We start from the raw sequence: 22,278 nt of genomic DNA on the forward strand, positions 1-22,278 counted from the left end.
AGAAAGGAAGGAGTGAAGTATAAGCTGATTGGGCAAGGAAGAAGGTCTAATTACAAATGCCAAGTAGAATATTTTGAATTTAATCCTAGAGGTGACAGAAGAGATAGTATGGTATAATGGCAAGAACACTGGATGAGGCATAAGAAGACACAAGTTCAAATCGTGGCTCTGATCCTACTATGTGAGCTTGAAGCCTTTTATTTTGGTGGACTGAAACAGGGCTGACCTCATCATCCTTCTTAAAAGAAGGTTTCAAGGTTTTTTTTAAATCCAGGAAGCATCCAATCAACAGAGGTCACAGGGGCAGAGGAAATTTCTGAAATGTGAATCCCAAGAGTGAGCTTCTAAGATGAAGAACTGGGGTATGACAAAGAGATTGGACTAGATGATCTCTAAGATCTAAATCTTAGGATACTTTGGGTAGGTTTGCAAAACTGACTTCCCCAAACATGTCTCTTTAGGGCAGAACGGAAGTGAGTTAAAATCTTTTTTTGCTAGGCAGGAGTTTTAAACAAACTTTTAAGACAAGAGGTAACATGAATGGAAAGAAATGTGAATTCCTATACTGCAATAATAATAAGAATAATAATACCAGATAGTTACAGGACAAAATACTTTGTGTGTGTGTGTGTGTGTGTGTGTGTGTGTGTGTGTGTGTGTGTGTGATGATTGCATTATTTGATCCTCACAACAATCCTAAAAGTTAGGGAGTAAAAGCACAACTAAGTCCTAGTTAATACAAAAACTAAATCTCATGAAGTGATTGAATTATTCTAATTCCCACTGCATATTTCCATTGGGCTGGAACCAATTCCCATATTTTACATAATTATAACATCGAATGGTGAATTCAAATATGTGTAACCATTTTAGAGGATATGGCTGTATTATGGTACCTATTTACAAATGAGGAATCCAAGTTTTCTGAATCCAATCCAGAACCATTTCCAGCACACAATTCTGATTCCAGTAATAGCTCACACTTTTATTGATAGTTCTCAAAGAGCTCCAAGGAAACCCCATGATTCTGTGATTTAGGTACAACAATTATCATCCTCATTTTATACATTAGGAAATGACAACACAAAAGACTGTATAGCTTGTACTATAGCTAGTACTCTTTGCACAATACCTTGTTACCTTAGAACCTGGAATTAATGCCACTGAATACATTCTGAAATGATTCTAAAGCCATTTGCTTGGTTTCCCTTTAACTGTGTCTACAGAAAGGCAGCACAGTCCTGAGAACCCTTTCACTTGTTACGCTCAGACAAACTAATCTACTCTGAATGTCGACATAAGGAAAAAGTTGTGGGTATGACCCAAAACACCTGAGATTGCTGAGTTTCTACTATGTGTGCTGCTCTAAAGAGGATATGGCTTGTACTGTCTGACTTTACTAAAAGAAAATAATTACGAAGAACAGCATTAGCTGCCATCATTAAAGAAGTACCCACACAGTTCCTCAGTGTTATTGTTGAAACAAAGTGGCAAATTCTCTGAAAAATCTCTCTCTCTCTCTCTCTCTCTCTCTCTCTCTCTCTCTCTCTCTCCTTTAAAGAATAAAGATGTATTAGATAGCATTACTTCCTTGTGGCCAATGACTTTAATTCTCAGAATAAGAAATCTGGACTCCTTTCTGGACTTTTTGGATGGATTAAATAAACCATTATCTTCCTTTTCTTGGATCAAGAAGAATGAGAAGCCTAACCCTGGGAATTTGAATTCTTCAATGTGAGAGCAAAATGAAATGAGTGAGCAAACTCAGAAAAACGTGTAGTTTGACACATATAGGTGAAAGGTATGAGACCTCTACAAAGCATGGGTTTTATTTAGACTTTACCATGATACCAATAACTTTTTCTTTGAGGCTCAGATCAAGGAAAGAGACAATTCAATCCAACTCAGCTCAACAAACACTTAAATGCCTATTATGAGCAAGGTACTGTACTAGGATTTGGAATGGAAAGATAATAATGAAAAATCCCTGCCCTCAAAGAGCATTTGTTTCATAGGGAAGAAATTAAACAAACATTTATAAATATAAAGTAATTTCCCAAGATGGAAGGTAGAAGAATGGAAAGAACATTAGCAACTAATGGCATAATATGAATGAGTGAGTAAATATAAAACACAAAGAAATATAAAGTAATTTTAAAAGGAAGATAGTGATAAGATCAGGACATAAGGGCAGGGGGAGCAGAGGGGTCAGAGATGATTTACAGATCTTGTGTAAGAGGTGGCCTTTGAACTACATTTCTAAGAAGCTAGGGGTTCTGAGAGGCAGAAATAAGGAGGGAGTATATTCCAGACATGAGGGAATCATATGTAGAAAGGAGAAAAGGCAATTATTTTCAGCCTGTCAGTTCAAGTATGTGAACATTGGGGATTCTTCTATCATTAATCAATTCATACATTTATTAATTGCATGTATTGTGATAGTTTTTGGGAACTGAAAAACAACAAATGAAATAATCACTAATGAGGAACTTATATTTTAATAGATATCGATAAGGATGGAAAGGAAGGGAAAGAAAAAAATGAGGAAAGGAGGGAAAGGGTTGTATTTTTTTCACTTCTATCTCTAATCCTGGAAAATTATTTTATATTTATAAATGTTTATATAATTTCTTTCCTATAAAATGTATGCTCCTTGGGGGCAGAGGATTTTTTCATTATTTTTGTAATCCCAAGGCCTAGTAACTATACCTTGCTCAAGTGTTTATTGAGCTGCATTGGACTGAATTGTCCCTTTCCTTAATTTGAACAACAAAGGGAAAGATATTGGTGTCATGAGTAGAGAGTCAGGAAGGGAAGAAACATTTATTTAGTACCTACTTTGTACCAGGCACTATGCTAAGTACAAATATTATCTTATTTGATCATCACAACAATCTTGGAAGGTGGGTACTATTATCTCCATTTAACATTTGACAAAAACAATTAAGACAAAGATTAAATGATATGCCCTAGCTAGTAAATGTCTGCAGTGAAACTTAAGTGTTCCTTTCTTCAATCTCAGTGCTCTATCTACAGTGACCTCATCCACATCAAAATACAAAAATAATAAATATAAATGCAAATAAATAGAAAGTAAATTACAAAATTATCATCGTACCACACATATTTATTGTTTAACATGAAATCATCCTTTGACCATACTTTACCACTGAAATGAGACATGAGTGAGAATTACTTGGGAAATGCTCATTAGATTAGCAACAAGTCACAGTTTTCCTGGATGGCTAAATTATTTAACCTCTCTGGACATCAATTTCCTGATTTATAAAACAAGAAGTTTTAATTATATGAAAATTTAGACTCATTTTAATCTGAATATGCTTTACATCTGTAGAAAAAATATTTCAGAGCCATCCTTTAACTGAACTAAGAGGCCAAGATGTGTTTAGGCACAGCTAACCCTCCATAAAATGAACATCTGGGGTGGTTTCAGAATGATAAATATAGGTCATTGCTCTTAGCCTGTGAGTAATGTTTCCAGATGACCAGCCTGTTCATTTAATGCCAGCAGAACCTGCATATTCAAAAACGTATTGTCAACAAGTAGCAAACACTCTTTGAAACTTTGTGCTGCCTTCTAACAGCTTGGACAGCTCTAAATTCTCTATATTTTATGAGTATTATCTCACTCAGGTTCACCCCCCCCCCTTTTTATAATCTGGTTTGGAGAAGCTAAGGAAATGCCTAATTTTTGACATCATTTATTTGAAAGATTTTGTACTAGTTTAATGTGATTTCTCTTTCTAGCCATTGTTTCCAATAGCCATGCTTTCCATGCATCCATGGAATGGTGAAAGGAGAATTTGAAAGAAAAACAACAAATCATATATAGGGTGAGTGTTTCTTATCTGACCCATTCATTTTGTCCCTCTCTCTAGCTCTGTGGTTTCTGCATTCACTAGCAAAATGGAAAATAATCCCCCAAGAACTTGGCTGTTGTAGCAATTATGATTTAAAAGTTTTATATATTAGTCTTATTTCACAATGACCCAACCAAAGTGCAAGAAGCAAGTGCTAGCCATCACATGAGGCTATGCATAAGCCAATCCAGTCAGACCTTCAAGGTCTGCTATGTTGACAACCTCTTTTTGCAAACTCTTTCCTGACTTTTGCTGAAACCAAGACCATACTTTACCAGCCAGTTTCCCCCATTTCACTTGTTCATCCAGTGTATAGTTAGAGAGAAATTTAATCCACATGCTTGTGATTCATTTACTCTTAAACCATTAAGTGCTGATTTGGCATAGTTAGTTGATGGCCAAGAAAACTCTAAGCTATTTTGTAACCCTTTTAAAACCATTTTCCCACTTAGAAACCAAAATGTTGTATTTTGTCAACCATAAACAAATATTTGTTTGAAGTTCATTTGGAAAGTGACATGACTGTGCAGTTGAATTGGGTCTTCAGTTTTGATGAGAAGGTTTCCTGTCTCCTGATAAAGCCCAGGTATATACAGTCACAACCACAGATGTGGGTGACTCTCTCTCTCTCTCTCTCTCTCTCTCTCTCTCTCTCTCTCTCTCTCCTCTCTCTCTCTCTCTCTCTCTCTCTCTCTCTCTCTCTCTCTCTCTCTCCCTCTCTCTTTCTCTCTCTCTCTCTCTCTCTCTCTCTCTCTCTCTCTCTCTCTCTCTCTCTCTCTCTCTCTCTCTCTGTTCCGCTCTCTCTCTCTCTCTCTCTCTCTCTCTCTCTCTCTCTCTCTCTCTCTCTCTCTCTGTTCCTCTCTCTTTCTCTGTTCTTCTCTTTCTCTCTCTCTCTTTCTCTTTTGTCTCTCTGTCTCTGTTTCTCTGTTTCTGTGTCTCTGTCTCTATCTCTCTGACACACACACACACACACACACACACACACACACACACACACACACACACACACACACACACACACACACACACACACACACACACCACACCAGCCTTGGGACCAGCTCATGGCCACAATATAATCTCTTTTCTTTCTACTCACCTGTTGGTAGTTTTAGAAAAAAGTAGAGATCAATCCAAGAGACAGTCTCTTAGAAAAGTTATTGCTATGGGCTCCTACTGGGTTATATTAGCTGGAGGTGTGCTAACAAGGCATCAACAGGAAATAAAAGCCGGTGTATGCTTCACATATAATCTAAGTGCTCAGAACAAGGTCAGGAAGCCAAGAGATTACAGAAAAAAGCATTTTTTTTTCTTATCAGCCTTGTAACGAACAAGAAATGCAGCTGAGCAAAAGGTAACAAATGGTGATAACCTTCAGCTGGAGCAAACAAGGTACGATAAGAGACCCTTTTTGTATTTGCCTAGATTGTACCACAGGAGAGAACTGGATGCCAGCTCACTAGCATGTCTCAGGAAGGGTGAACTCCAGGTACCAGGACATTTAAAAAAATAATAATAAACCACTAAAAAATGATGCAAAAAGTATCGTATAAAACAAAATTTCCCCTGAATGTCTCTTGGCTTCCTGAGATCATTGCTTTGAAGAACTCTTATTATAGCATTTTGAAGTTACTGAGCACTCCAGGTTTCCTGTTTTAGTCCCATTGGTGTCAGCAGGAGACAAGGTGTTCAAGGGCTTTATATCATATAGCACACAGGTGCATATGCATACACACACACTTTACACCTGTACACTCTATGACAAAATGTGGAATGGATGAATGCCCAAATAAAAGTAGGAAAAGTCAGGAAGGGAAGAAAGAAGAAGGGAAGGAAGGAATGGAAAATGAGAGGATCAAAAAGCAGTACTGATTGTGAGGCAGATAGCTTTAGGAAGATAGAATTATTGCATCTAGGGATCATTCCACAATATAGGTCAGAGAGGCAACTGGCCACATCATTTTTCTAGAGATATCTGTTCTAAGGGAGCTATTTCCTCTGAAAAACTGTGTTTAGGGACACAGTAGAGTCACTTATATGAAAGGATTGGCTAAAAATGGAAGTCCATGCTCCCTTTCATTCTACATTTAAAGCATGGACTGGTAAAAATGGATCATAATAAAACAACATTAGTACCACGGATGTATTTAGCACCTCTTCTCGGAACACCTCATTTATTATCAGAATCAGGCACCCTGCCTCTGTTAAGTCAGGTGTTACCTTCACTCTGAAGCTTTTCCCTGATTCTTGACCCTTAAGACATCAGTGCTCTGTTTCTTGATTTTATATTATACTTATTTCTGTACATATTGCATCTCTTCTAAAGCCTCTCTTCTCCCATTAGAATATAAACTCTTACATGGCAGAGAATTTTTTTTAAAAAAATTTCTATTTGTATCCTCAGTGAGTACACAATACTGTGCCTTACATAATGTAGGTATTTATATGCTTCTTGAATTGAACTGGCTATTCACAATATCACTGGATTCCTTAAGCACAAATGTGATAGGCACATGAATCACAGAGGGAGTATTTGAGATAAGCAGTTTAAGAGATTTGCTTATGGACAATCATTCCGTGCAAGAATCAGGATTAAAGCCAAAGTGTTCTAATTTACTCCTCTATTCTACTCTCTGGACTCCCTTGCCCCAAACCACTAGCACAGCTAAAGGATTGACCTTCACAAAATGTTAAATTAGTGATCAGATCAGTGTCACCAAAGGGTTATGTGGGCTGTGAGTTCCCAAGAAATGAAGTAGATTTTCTCCTCCATTTGTGAATTCTTTTGAGATTGGGGAATATTGCAAAATGTTATAAAGTTAGCAATTCTGAGAGAACTTCTCTGAAATCTGTGAATCCAGGACCATAGTAAATTCTCCTACAAAGGGTGACCTAGTAAATTATTTTTCTTTATTCTAGGTTAGTTTTAATTTATTTCCATTCATTTGTTTATTATTCATTACATTTTGAGTTCCAAGTTGTCTCCTTTCCTCCCTTCCAATCCCATATTAGAGAAGGCCAACAATTGATCTAGGATATAGATGTGGAACCATATAATACACACTTCCATATACCAGTTCTTTTGCTAGAGGTGGATAATATTTTCCTTCATAAGTCCTTTGTAGTTGCTATGAATGCCAATATTAATCAGAATACCTTAGTCATTTATAGTTACTTTTCAAACAAGATTGTCGTTATTGTATACAACATTGCAACATTGTCTTGGTTCTGTTCATTTCACTTTGCATTATTTCATGTAAATATTTCTATGTTTTTCTAAAACCAACTTATTCATCATTTCTTATAGCATAGTATTATTCCATCACAATCATACCACAATTTATTTAGCCATTCACCAATTGATGGGCATTACTTTAATTTCTAATTCTTTGTCACTACAAAGAGAACAGTAATAATTATTTTAGAACATACAGGTTGTTTTCCTTTTTCATTGATTATCTTGAGAAAATGACCTAATAGTGGTACTTATGGGTTAAAAGATACCCAGCTTTTTTGTTGTTTTTATTTTTAATTCTTTGGACATAATGCCAACTTGTTCTCCAAAATGGTTGGATCAGTTCACACTTTTACCAACAGTGTATTGTTGTCCTAATTTTTCCACAACCTTTCCAACATTTGTCTTTTTTCCTGCTTGTCATTTTAGCCAATCTGTTGTTTTAACTTGCATTTCTCCAATCAATAATGATTTGGAGCATTTTTTCATATGCTCATTTTTTGAAATGACCATTTATAGCTTTGATTTCTTCTTCCAAAAACTGCCTGTTCATTCATATCTTTTACCATTCATCAATTTAGGAATAACTCATATTTTTATAAATTTGACTCAGATTTCTAAAATATGAGGCTTTTATCTGAAAAATTGAATATAGAATTTTTCCTCTCAAATTTTTGCTTCTCTTCCAATTTTGACTACAATGGTTTATTTTTTAAAAGAACCTTTTAAATTTAATGTCATTAAATTATCCATTTTGCATCTCACAATGCTCTTCATTTCTTCTTTATTCACAACTTGTTCTCTTATCCATAAATCTGAAGTAATATATTTCTCTATTTATATCTCCATTTATATCTAGATCATGTATCCATTTTGACTATATCTTGGTAAATAGTAGAAGATATTTGTCTATATTTAAGTTTCTGTCATACTGCTTTCCAGTTTTCCTAGAATTTGTCTTAGCAGATATAACCTCAGTTTTTTAATATTATCTATAGTTATTTTAAATGAAATATCTCTTAATATCTCTTGTTGCAGGACTTTGTTGGTAAATTCATTTTTTTTTTAAAGTTGTACATGGAATTCAATAACCACAGTGGATTTCTACAACCAGAAGTGCAAGTGTAAGCCATTGACTCCAGGGACTGTGCTTATATAACAATCAGATTCCTTTTATAATAATTTGCATAGCCTGATCAATGTATGCACTAATGAAGTGTTCAAGAGTCATAGTTCATAGTAAGATTGAAGGAATTCAAGGGAATTCTCTTATAGTCCCAAAAGACTTTATTATGTCGAAACTGATGGACTAATCTTTAAGGGAATCTAGCAATTAGAAAAAGTTTCAGGAGTTTTTATATATTGAAATTTGGAGCTTAACTAGCAGTCTAACAGCCTACATGGGAAGAGCAAGAGACAGATAAAGGAGGGGTTAGGATGTCTTTTCACCCAGATAAGGAGACAGGATATCTTTTAGCAAAGTATTGTCAATCAGAGATGATGCAAAATTCAAGAGATGAATAAGGAGCAGTGGATAAGAGGTTTTATTCCTCCACATTTCTTAACTAGATATGTAGTTTTGAATAAATTATCATCTCTAACCCATCATTAGTATGTAATCTTCTTGTGTACTTACTTTGTATATAAGAATTTCAAGAGTTTGAAGGCACCTTGCCAGACATCTAAATTGCCTCATACCTGAAAAAGAATCCCAATTACTACATATACTATCAGTGGTAATCTAGGCTTAACAGAAATCCACTCCCTACAAAGAGAGCCCATTCTATATCTTTATATCCCTATGTTTAGGGTGGTATTTATCTCTTTCAGCTTTTATCGTTACCCAAAAACTGATTGTTATTCTGTCAAGTCTGATTCTTTGTGGTCCTGCATGGAGTTTTCTTGGCAAAGATCCTAGAATGGTTTACCATTTCAGTGACTTTCCTGGGGTCACACAGCCAGAAAATGTCTGAGACCAGATCAAAATTCAAGGCTTCCTAACTCTTGGTCTGGCTTTCTAGCTACTGAGCCAACTAGCTGCCTGGCACACAGTAGGCACACAAAATAAATATTTGTTTCCTTCTTTCCATAGCATACTGTTGATTCAAATAAGTATTTTCAGTCCACTAAAACCCTAAGTTTGGTTTTGTTTCATTTTTAAGATAAACCACCATGGTATCTTTATCTTTTACTTGTAAACATCCCAGAATTCTTTGATTGAGAGTAAATGCCTGGGGAGAGTACAAACAGACTTAAATGTGGCTGGGATATTTAAAGTCTCTACTGATGTCCATGGGACCTTGCACAGCTCTCATTTAAATCGATATCATGGCATCACAAACCTGATGTCATGGTCCTCTTTGAGAAGAAAGGACAAATCTTAATCTTGACTCCACCATTGCTGTGATATTGGCTTTATCCTATCCAGTATCCTCCACTTTGCTCTAAAAACTTCAATGGTGTTAGCCCCTAATGACCTTGTCTTCTTGATGCAATGAAAAAAAGTGCTACATAAGACATCAAAGGATCTAGGTGCTTTTTCTGGTTCTTCCAATTAGTTTCTATAGAACTTGGACAGTGAATAATAACCACAATAATAAAGACAACTAACCTTTATGTAGTGTTTTATGGTTTGTGTTTAATCACAATAATTCTATGAGACAGTTGCTGTTATTTAATTATCCCCATTTTCAAAATGAAGAAACTGAGGTAGCCAGTACTTTAGTGACTTGCCCAGGTTCACACAAACACAAGTGTCTGAGAAAGACTTTGAACTCAGGTATCCCTGATTCCAAATCAAACGATCTATCTACTGCATGACATGTCTTTGGGGCTCAGTTTTCTTATCTGTAATACAAGGAAGGGATGTGGCTGGTTAATCAATAAAGCCCTTTGGGATCATGGGCTCATAGGGCTCATATGTGAAGCACCAGAAGGGTTTTCACAGGTGATCTAGTCCAATTCTCCCATTTTATATTCCTATAAATGAGGAAGTTGAAGCTCCAAAAAGTGAAGAGATCAATATTACATAAATAATAAGCCTTGAATCCAGGTCCTCTGAGTCCTAAGCCACTGCTCTTTCCACTATACCACACTACCTCCATAAGTGCAACTCTGGGATCCTTTCATCCAGAAGTCATACAAATAAATTGAATCTTTAAAAATTGTGAATAAAGGTAAATGCAAAGTCCTCAACATAAATGTCAAAACCCAACTTCAATAACACAATATGGAAGAGACTAGGTAGAATTTCAAGCGAAAAAAATAAAAGTTTTTTTAAAATTTGGCTGCAAATTCAATAATAGTATAAAGTAGCTTCCTAAAAAACGTAATTGAATTCTGGGTCATGTTATATAAATGTATTACCAAGAACAAAAGTTCATATGGTTTCATTGTTGGGAGAAAAACTGGAGAGATTTTGGAGAAATTTTTGGAGAGATTCTGGAGTATTCCATAAGTCTCTTCTTTCCCTTTATTCACAGAATCATGAAATTCAAGACCCCATACTTAGCACAGTGCCTGGCACATAGTAGGCAATTAATAAATGTTTACTGATCGATTGATTGATTGATATTCAGTGTAATTTTGGGACGATGGACATTCTAATGATGAAGATAAGGCAGACATTGCTATGACAAACAGGAAGACAAAAATTGTAGCCAGTAACCCCTGATGACGGTCCCACTCTCTCTCCCACTTGTGATTGCCTCTAGCTGGCCTCTAGAAAGCACAGTGATTCAGTTTCTGGGGTGATGTTTCTAAACTTGGTCTTGTACTGAAGAGCTAATTATGCCAACTAAAAGGAGAGCTAATAAGTCAGAGATAAATGTGGTTCTGAAGAGTCTAGTTATTTGGATGATGGTATTTGTGCTCTTCTCTGTTATATTTGGCCTTAAAGTCTCATGCAATGGGCTATATTGTCAACTCCTTGGGGCTTCCAGGCCCCTATAATATCAATGCCTTTTGTGAACATATATTCATATTTATGGAATAGAGATTGGAGCCAGATCAGTGAAATCACTGTGACATGGTCATTGAAGACTATCCTTAATAATATAATATCTTATGCTTTATTTTTTGAATGTGTCTTATAACAGAGTTCCCAAGATGCTGGTAGGTAGAAGTTTTGGAATACAAAAACTCATGCATACAAGTCCCTACAGAATTATAATTGGTTGTTGTCTTTCATTCTTAAAGAGTACCAAAATGCCATTACTACATTGGTGTCAAAATACAGTGAATTTGATTGTGGTTGAACAGATCAACAGGAGCTCAGCATACTCTACCACAGGTCAGGAACAAATAATTCATATGAACATTTAGAATAGTCTCTAAATCTGCTCATTTCTTGTTTCTTTCGAACTACTAAAGTTCTGTTTTCTTCATAGAACACACATAGTATGCTGGGCACTCCTGTGCTGGTGTTTCTCATGTCTTGCAATCAATTCCAAAGTACTTCAGAGAGATTTAGAGAGTTTCCTGGACATTTTTGCTACTGGAAAACACATGGAACCCTTTATCCTATAAAGTGTCATAGACTGACATTGCCAGTAGGTTTAAGAAGTGTATATAATTCAAATTCATATCACAGCTCTAGACCAGATTATTTAGGAGAAGTAGGAATGTAATCTTATTTTTTTAAACTGCATGAAAGATAACTATCAGTCATTTCTTGGGTCACTACCAGAGAAATAACACCATTCATGAGGTCCTTGGCAGCAGAATCAGTGCATTAGAATAGTGGCCTTTTGAAATCCTCCTAAATCCCCCTCCAAACAAATAGGAAACTGCCTCAGAATTGGTCTAGGAGCAGGGAAGCAGTTTATTAGCCTAGCACTAAAGATTTGTCTTACTGGGTTGGGAGGGGAGTGAGGTCCAAGAGCAGCAGCAGCAGCAGTAGTAGTAGCCAACCTCATAGAGAGGGACCTGCAGCAAAGTTCTAAGCCTAGGGAAATCCATCAAAAAGATCCCACTCTTCTGCAAGCCAGCAGAATGAACAATCTGTGTAGCACAGAAAAGTCCCAAATAACTAGCAAGGTCTCGAGCCCATTGCTGACCAGTAGTGAAGCCCTGATCTGGAGCTAATCAACTGCAAGATCCAGCCCCTGGGGCTTACCAGCAAAGATACCCTATTTCCATAGCAACCTAACAGCAGGACCCCACCCTTGCAGTGGACCAGCAAAGAAATCTCTCCTCCTTAGCCAACTACCAGAAAGACTGTTTCCATAGTATCCCAGCAGCAAGGCCCAACCCCTAGAGTAAGCTAGCAACTAAACTATACTTAGGATAGGCCAGAAGAGAGGTCCTAACCCTCATTATAAGTCAAAAAAAGAAGCTTACCTCCACAGAGGAAAAAAAAAAAAAAGTAGGTAAATCTTGAAGCCCAGAAAAAGCTAGTAGTAAGATCCAAAGCCCCAGCACAAAAAACTTGGAGCAACATAGGACCAGAGCCCTAGTCTCATGTAAAAACACCAAAGTCACAAAAAAAGGTAAAAAAAAAAAAAAAAAAAAAAAAAAAAAAAGCAAAAAACAAAAAAAAGAGCTTGATTTGGAAAATTACTATGGTCATAGATAAGATCAAAGCATAAACTTAGAAGAGGATAATAATGTCAAAATGGCTACATGTGAAACTGCAAAGAAAAATGTAATTTGACCTCAAGCCCAAAAAGAATTCTTGAGAGAGCATTAAAAGAATTTTTTCAATTTTTTATTGAAGCTTTTTTATTTTCAAAACATATGCATAGATAATTTTCAACATTCATCCTTGCAAAACCTTGTGTTCCAAATTTTTCCTCTCCCTTTTTCCCATCCCCTTCCCTAGAAGGCAAGTAATCGGTTTCCCCCCCCTCGCCCCTCCCTCCTGGGGGGGGCTGGCGTGCTCCGTTGCTGCCCCTCTCTGCTGCCGCCGCCACCGGGAAGCAAGATGAATGGAAGGACTGATTTTGGAACAGAACAGAATGCAGAAGTCTCACCACCACTCCCCAACATTGGAATGGATTACATACCAACAGAAGAAGAAAGAAAAGTCTTTGCTGAATGTAATCGAGAGAGCTTCTGGTACAGATCTGTTCCCTTTTCTGCAACTAGTGTGTTGGTTACTCAGGGATTAATTACTAAAGGAATTCTTTCCAGTCATCCCAAATATGGTTCTATCCCTAAAATTGCATTTGCTTGCATAATGGGATATTTTGCTGGAAAAATTTCCTATGTGAAAACTTGCCAAGAGAAGTTTAAACGACTTGAAAATTCTCCTCTTGGAGAAGTTCTGCAAATGGGACCAGCACGTCGATTTGCATCACCTGGGTATTTTTCACAAAAGTCAGAATTTGATTCAAAAATGCCTCCACAGTCATCTTTTGGAACATCTCCAACTTCTGAAAGCAGTGCAAAAGAAAGTGCTTTTCCTCCTTATGAACCAGTCCCCTTCAGTGCTTCCATGAATGAATCCTCTCCTACTGGTATTACTGATTATAATGCCCAAGGACCTGATACAATTGTGGAAGAAAGTCCTAAGAGAAAAGTTGTTACATATGAAGAATTAAGGAATAAGAACAGAGAAACATATGAAGTAACCTTGTCACAAAAAGGTGATACCCCACTTCGGTCTGTGCAAAAAAGAGCACCAAAAAAAAAACAAGGGAAAGTAAACCAATATGGAGATACTTGGGATGAGTGAAAAAAATTGTCATCTACTGAAGAGCGTTTGCGTTGAGTCTACTGAAGAGAATTTCAGCTAACCAGCGTCATCTAGATGGTCATGAGCATCTGCAGGAAAGTGCAGAAGCAGCTTCCATAAGCATATTCAAAAGAAGAAACTTGGGTTTTTAGTAGTGTGGCTTAACAGAAGGTTTAAAATTAATTATGGACTTTAAGGTTAATATTGTATCAGTGTACATACACTGCTTGGGAAACCAGATGAATGAAGGTACTGGACTGTGATTTTATAATTTATAAAATCGTTTATAAAAATTGGTTAAACTACTCTTAAAGTATCGTCAAAAGACTCTGATGCACTGAAATGGGCATAGACAGATCAAGTACTATATGTGTGTTTGTGCACATATGGGCAAAGCAACCAAAACGTTAAGTATTAAAACCCCATGTGAGAGATTTCCTTTTTTTTTCCCAAAAAAGATTTGCCATGTCTTCATGTATATCTTCTCAATTAAAGTTGGAAACAATAAAAAAAAGAAGGCAAGTAATCCAATATATGTTAAACATGTGCAATTTTTCTATATGTATTTCCACAATTATCATGCCATACAAGAAAAATCAGATCAAAATGGACCAAAAAAACAAGAAAGAAAACAAAATGCAAGCAAACAACAACAAAAAAGGTGAAAATACTATACTGTGATCCACACTCAGTACCCAGAGTTCTCTTTCTAGGTGTAGAGAGGAATGTATTTAAATAACTATTAATCCCCACAATATATAAACATTTTGGGAAAAATAGGCAAAGAAAAATAGGTTGATAAAACAAATATAGGCCTGATACCCAAATCAGGAACAGCCAAAACAGAGAAAGAAAATTACAGACCAATTTCCCTAATGAATATTTTTGCAAACATTTTAAATAAAATGCTAGCAAAGAAATTACAGCAATATATCACACTATTGCCAGGTGGAATTTATATTCAGAATTCAGGGCTGGTTTGATGTTTGGCAAACTATAAGCAATAATTGACCATATCAAAAACAAAACCAACTGAAGATATGATTATCTTAATAGATGCAGGAAAAACCTTGGACAAAATATACCACCTATTTCTTTTAAAAACACTAGAGAACATAGGAATAAGTGGAGCTTACCTTAAAATGATAAGTAATATTAATCTAAAACCATTATTATTATTCATCATTATTCATAATGAGGATAAGCTTAGAAGCCTTTCCAATATAATCAGGGATGAAGCAAAGATGCCCATTATCATCTCTATTATTTAATATTGTGCCAGAAAAATTATCTATAAGAGAAGAAAAAAAATTAAAAGAATTAGAATAGGCAATGAGGTAACAACATATTATTATTTGAAGAAGGCATATTATATTTAGAAAATCCCAGAGAATCAACTAAAAAACTACTGAAATTATTATCAATTTTAGCAAAGTTACAGGATACAAAATAAACCCACATAAATTATCAGCATTTCTATATATTACCAACAAAGCCCAGCAGCAAGAGATAGAAAGAGAAATTCCATTTAAAATAATTATAGGCAATTTAAAATACTTGGAAATCTACTTGACAAGACAAACCCCAAAACTATATGAAGACAACTCTGAAACATTCTTTTTTAACACAAATAAATAATTGTATAAATTTTAATTGTTCATGGGTAGGCTAAGCTATTACAATAAGAATGGCAATTCTACATAACTTAATCTATTACTTCAATGCCATACCACTCAAACTATAAAAAAAAATTATTTGACAGAATTAGAAAAAATACCATCAAAATTCATCTGGATGAAAAATAGCTCAAGGATATTAAAGGAATCACTGAAAAAAGTGTGAAAAATTGGTAATTATGGAAACAATCTAGGATGGGCTAAAAATATAGTGGTAGTGCAGTGGAATAGATTAGGTACATATTACATTATAGCTAGTGACTTTAGTCATCTGACATATGATAAACCTAAAGATCAAGCTTTGGGGGAAAAGACTCATTATTTCATAAAACCTTCTGGGAAAACTGGAAAACAGTATGGACAAAACTAGATATTGACCAACATCTCACACTGTATATCAAGATAAGGTCAAAATGATTAGATGAGTTACACATAATGGGTGATAGAAACAAATTAAGAAAGTATGGAATAATTTATGTCAGGTTTATAGATAAGGAAAGAATTTAAGATAAAAAAAGATATAGGCAACATTATAAAATGTGAAATGGATCATTTTGATTGTATAAAAGTAAACATTTTTGCATAAACAAAACCAATGCAACCAAAACTATAAAGAAAGAAGAAAATACAGGAAATTTTGCATCAGGTATGTGTGATAAAGGTCTCATTCTCAAATATATAGAGAACTGAGTCAAATTTATAAAAAAAATACAAGTCATATTTTAATTGACAAATAGTTAAAAGATGTGAATAGGCAGTTTTCAGACAAAGAAATCAAAGCCATCAAGGAAAAAAATGCTCTAAATAACTACTGATCATGCAAATTAAAACAATTCTGAGAGACTACTTCCCACCTATCAGATTAAATAGTTTGACAAAACAGAAAAATATTGGATGTTGGAGGGAACATGCTAAAACTGGGATACTAATGCATTGTTGGTGGAGTTGTGAACTGATCTAACTATTCTGGAGAGCCATTTGGAACTATACCCAAAGGGCTATAAAACTCTGCATATTCTTTTTGATTCAGCATTACCACTACTAGATGTATATCTCAAAAAATCCACACACACACAAAAAGGAAAGTGAGTTGTTTGTACAATGGATATTTTATTTATATCAACCCTTTTTGTGTTGATTAAGAATTAAAAATCAAAGTGATGGTCTTCAATTGGGGGATGACTAAACAAGCTGTGGTATGTGATTGTAATAGAATATTATTGTGCTTATAAGAAATACCTGGAAAGACATGAACATAGTGAAGTGAACAGAACCAGGAGAATGTATGCAGTAAGTGATAGATATTGTTCAATGAAGAACTAAGTGAATGACTGAGCTATTTTCAGCAATACAATGATCCAAAACAATCCCAAAGGACTTATGATGAAGCATACTGTCTATTTCCAGGGAAAGAAATGATATTGATTGAATATACACTGAAAAATGCTATTTTTAAACTTTCTTTCATTTATTTATTAAACTCTTGTACAAAATGAATGGAAATGATTTACATTAAAAAAGAATGGCAACTGTTAGCATACCAGAAAGATAAATCTATCAGAAATAGTTGGCCGGATAGGGAGATTTGGTATATTCCCCACCACCATTACTTTTTTTTTTCTACCTGTATTATTCAATGTCTTTTCATCACTTAAAATTTTTACAAAGGGGCAGCTTAGTGGTGGTAGAGCTTCAGCCCTGAAGTTAGGAGGGCCTGAGTTCAAATCTGATCTCAGACACTTAACATTTCCTAGCTGTGTGATCCAGGGCAAGTCACTTACCCCCAATTGCTTCAGAAAAAAAATTACAAAAAGGATCTCAGATTGTATTGCCATAAGCCCAGAAGCATAACAGGAACTTATCATCATCACCTACTAGTATTTATTGCTTCATCTTAATGTAGGCAATCATACTTGCAAGTTGCCTGTTTCTTAGTGAGGTATTTGTGTGCATATATATGTATGTGTGTTCATATGCACTTTTACCTAGTACTCTGTACATTGCAAAGTGCTTTCAAAGACATTGTCTAATTCAGTCTTCCCAACAACTCTATGAAGGTTGATCAGGCATATATTATCCTCAATTGTCAAATGAAGAAACCAAGAGAGAGATAGATTAAATTTTAAGTCAATGTTGAGGCCTTTAGCTCTTACAGAGTTATTTCTAACATAATAACTATTATCCTCTGTATATGTATATTCATTTTTATAGGCTAGGGACCAGACTTGTGATTTCTTTGGTATGGAGGACACCTGGAAAGGAAGGAAGGAGGGGGAGAGAAGGAATAATAAGTATTTGTGAAGTGCCTATTATATGCCAGGAACAGTTTTAAGTGCTTTACAAGTATTTCATTTGATCCTTATGACAACTATGGAAAGCTGATACTATTATTATACTATTTTATCATTGAAAAAATGGAAACATATAGAAGTTAGATGACTTTCTCAGGTTTACACAACTACTAAATATCCAGAGTTGGATTTGCACTGAGATATTCCTGACACCAGGTCTAGTTTCTATCCACTGTGCCTCTTATCTGCCTCTGGGAGAAGAAATAACTCTATCTACCAATACAGTTGATTTTTTTTTTTTTTTTTTAGCAATTTATAGTTTTTGGTAGTTGTTTAGAGCACTGTGACTTGTTCAGGATCACTTGGGCAGTATGTGTCAGAGGCAGAATTTGAACCTGTCTTCTTAGGTTTGAGTATTTTTTTTAGTTATGCTGCCTTATTGATACACATACACACACATATACACACAGTATCCCAAGCATTTTAATGTAGTTTGAAACTATTTAATTTTTTATATTTTTGTATATATGTATATTATATAACATAACCTTATAGTATAGCATATAACGTTTTGTTATACAATATACATTATGTATATTACATATTGTTATACTGTATTATGTTATACTATATTATATTATACAAATACACAGATTATTGTTCATCCTTTGTTCTTGAAAAGAACGATGACAGCAATAGGGTGATGTCTTGACTTGCAAGTGAATTGGATATAAAGGAAGCAGAGCTGTGCAAATCCATCAGCCTACTCTCTCCTCCAGAGTCATCTGAGTCTGGTGGCAAGACATAACTCAGGATGACTAGCTATGGCCCGAGATGCATTGAGAGACCTTGACCTTTTAAGCTAAGGCCTTTCCCAGGTCTCACTTTGTCTGAAACAACATACATTCAGTGAATAAAGGCCAGGCAAGAATTGAGCAAAAGTTGGCCTAATTTTGCTTTCATAAAAGAATCAATCAGAGAAAAGATCCTCAGAGTTTCTGGCCAGAACAGAAATAATTGCTATTTTCAATCACTCTGAGCCACCAAAATCCAAACAATGAGAAAATGAGGCTTGGGCTAGGAACTATCATTGGCTAGTAAGTGAGAACCAGAGTGATTGGGTTTAAAGGTATATTCAAATAGTTCCATTTGAATCCCAATGGACTTTATCAAAGCTGGGTTTTCCAGAGTTAAATACATAGATGATGCATTTGGGTAGATATATGTGCACACATACATATACATTTTTATGGGCAATTCATGTATATATCTACTATATATTCATTGATCTATATGTATATATGCACATATGACATGTCTACAAATATTTATATATATTCTCATGTATAATAAATCTCTAAAACAAAAATTTTAGTTCGTGACATTCATTGTCCCATGTGACTCATTACTAGCTAGAAGAACAAGTTTTATCAAAAGGGAAGGCAACTCTGTGATGATGGTATAGTAAAGAAGAGATGTGTGTTTTTGTTTGGGCAGGATTTTATTGTATCTTTGTTTTTAATATTTGATCTTTTCCCACAAATGTATGGATGTAGCACTGAGACATCCATTACCTGTTTCTCAAACATCATCAAAAGCCCCATGGGCAGCAGAATATAATGCAATGTGCCAACATGACAAGTGTGAAGAGTGTCAAGTCAGGGAATGCCATAAATCCTATATTCAATTCTCAAAGTACATGATACACAAACGTCCATTCATCTTGTTCTCTCTAGCTCCCACCATTTATAAAGAAGCCTTCTGATAGGCTAGTCAGAGTTCCTTCTGTGCTTAGCTCCTGGGGGCAAGGCTCATTAGCCATTTGGCCATCTCTAAAATCATTACTTCCAAACACAGAAGGAAAATAGGGACCTGCAGTAGTACACCAGCCTTTCTGGTATCATTTATCAAAAACTGGAACCAGTTAGGAATGACACAGGGCAGCAAGTCCAGAAGCATCTAGAACAAACAAGAATGATTCATCACTGAAGACAGGGGGGAAACAGGTTCCACCCATATATGAATTACAAGAATTTAGGAAAATTAGCATTGGTCTATGTGTTCAAGGCCTGGGAAACTTGGCCTCAAGGACATTGGGTAATGGTTTGCTTTTCAATGGAATCTGTGCTTATGAGAGAACTCAGCTTTGCTCTATAAAGATGTTCTTTATTATGCTGGTCATATGGAGAAAAGTGAATGGAAATGGTAAATGTAGCAAATAACTAAGCAATAGCAAAGGCAAATTTGGAGCATTTGAGCTAAGTTTGCAATTAACAATTACTGTCATACTCTGATACCTCGTTGTGTTGTAGAAGTGATCCTCATTTTCAAAGACTTTTCCAGTGGAATATAAACTCTTGAAAGTTCTACTAAGGTAGAAGGATCTTGGTTTATAGACATATGTCCTTTGTCCCATTTTCGTCCTGAGAGATTGAATTTTGGTCACAAAACTCTTAAAGAAGAGTTAATGACGATGGTGAAAGTTAATATTTAAATAGCTCTTTAATGTTTTCAAAAGAATGTTTGATCCTCACAACAATCTTATCAGTTAACCCTACCATTAGGTTAATTTTACAGACAAGGAAAGTGAGATTGTTGCCAACGAGGTGGTTAAAGGGATAGAGAGTTGCACTTGAAGTGCAACTTCCTGAAGTCAGGAAATCTGAATTCAAGTCTAGCCTCATATATACTTAATCTTTCAGCCTTAATTTCTTCAACTATACAATGAGGATAAATAATAATGTCTACCTTTTTAGGATTGTGAGTATAAAATCAGATAATATTTGTGAAGCATTTGGTACACTTTAAAGTGTTATTAAAATGCTAGGTGATATTGATGTTATATCAAAGGAGGAAATGTCCACACTGATGAAGTTACAGATCCTTGAAGAATTGAAATTTGTAGGCTAAATAGAATTTCATAAATCTAATGAACTTTCAAAATACCTTCCAAGACTGAGTCTCCTAAATGAATTCCTGCTCTTATGAATTAGCTATCAATCATTCTTGAATTTGGTGAAGCCATACTAAGCCAAGTTCAGCATAGAGGCAAGATTAATTATCTAAGGGGAAAATGTCCAGTTCCTATACCATGCCATTCTTTAATTATAATTTCATGATTTAGAGAAGATCGTTAAAAAGAGTGAGATAGTCAAGGTCAATAGAAGGGGGACAGGAATAAGCATTTATATAGCACCTACTTTATTTCAGTCACTATGCTAAGTCCTTTTGTTTTTTTCTTTTCCTTTTTAAACAAATATTATGCCATTGGATTCTCATAACAATTTTGTGATATAGGTTTTATTATTCCAATTAACTGAGGCAAATAAAGGTTAAGTGATTTATGCAAGGTAATTAGAGCTATTAAATGTGGAAGGCCAGATTTGAGCTAGCTTTTCTGATTCCAGGCCCAGTGCTCTATCCAGTGTGTCTCCAGCTGTTTCATCAGATAACTAAAAGTAAATTTTGTTGTCGTTGTTGTTATTTGATTATTTCAGTCATGTCTGACTCTTTGTGATCCTATTTGGGATCTTCTTGGCACAGATATTGAAGTGACTTTCCATTTCTTTCTCCAGCTCATTTTCAAATGGGGAAATGGAGGTAAACACAGTTAAGTGACTTGACCAGTATAACACAGCTAGTAAATATTTGAGGCCAGATTTGAATTCAGGATTTCCTGACTCCTGGTCCATTAGACCACCTAGGTGTAGCAAATATGGACTGCTCAACATTTGGGGGAGGGAGAATATACAAAAGTTTAAGTCATTCTATCCTATCAAGTTGCTTAGAATCTATCTTGGGAGGTATTATTAATTCATTTGAGATAGCAAACATATATTATGCTAATCAACAATATATAATAATAAACATTATCAAACATTGTAATACATTGTGTGATATACAAGAAGGATTCTTCAGGTTTCACATTAGCTAGTTTCTTTTAGGTCTTTTTATAATTAATATCACATGGGGATTTGCATATTAATTTTAAAAAATATATAACAAATACTATAAATTCTAGGTATCATAGAAATTCTGAGGCAAAGGAGAGCAGAGAAAGCCCAATGAATCAGGGAAAACTTGGAGAAGGTGGTATCCTGAAGGATAGGCACAGTCTGAATAGGCCTGAAACTAAAGGGGTATACCCAGAAAAAGATCAACATGAACAAATGCACCAAAATAGGAATGAGAATAACTACTGAGATCATGAAAAAAGGGGTCAATAAAATAGAATTTCAGAGTAAATTACTGGGGGAATCCATATGGTTCAATGTCACAGATGAAATTTTTTAATGTGTTATCAAAATATACTGTGAATGTTGCATCATTATGTGGCAGAAGGAACTTTCTTTTCCTATTTAAGCAGTATGACTTTAAATTTGGGACATAAGGCAAGAGCCACCACATCTCATTATTTTAGATCTGGTAGATAGATAAGACACATCAACTAATTGTTCTTCCTTCTACCAATCTGAATATATATTTAATTATTCTTTAAATTATGTATTCTTTGTATCAT

The 22,278-nt window shown here is 35.2% G+C and overlaps 1 pseudogene across 1 annotated transcript; it reads left to right on the plus strand.

Annotated features, from left to right (window-relative positions):
• Positions 1-12,965: 12,965 nt before the first annotated feature.
• LOC100919731 lies at positions 12,966-14,220 on the plus strand (annotated as a pseudogene). The gene has a single exon (XR_001120356.3). The product of XR_001120356.3 is annotated as an OCIA domain-containing protein 1 pseudogene (transcript).
• Positions 14,221-22,278: the final 8,058 nt, after the last annotated feature.

The sequence above is a fragment of the Sarcophilus harrisii genome, chromosome 2 (assembly GCF_902635505.1).
Source record: "Sarcophilus harrisii chromosome 2, mSarHar1.11, whole genome shotgun sequence".
NCBI lineage: Eukaryota > Metazoa > Chordata > Mammalia > Dasyuromorphia > Dasyuridae > Sarcophilus > Sarcophilus harrisii.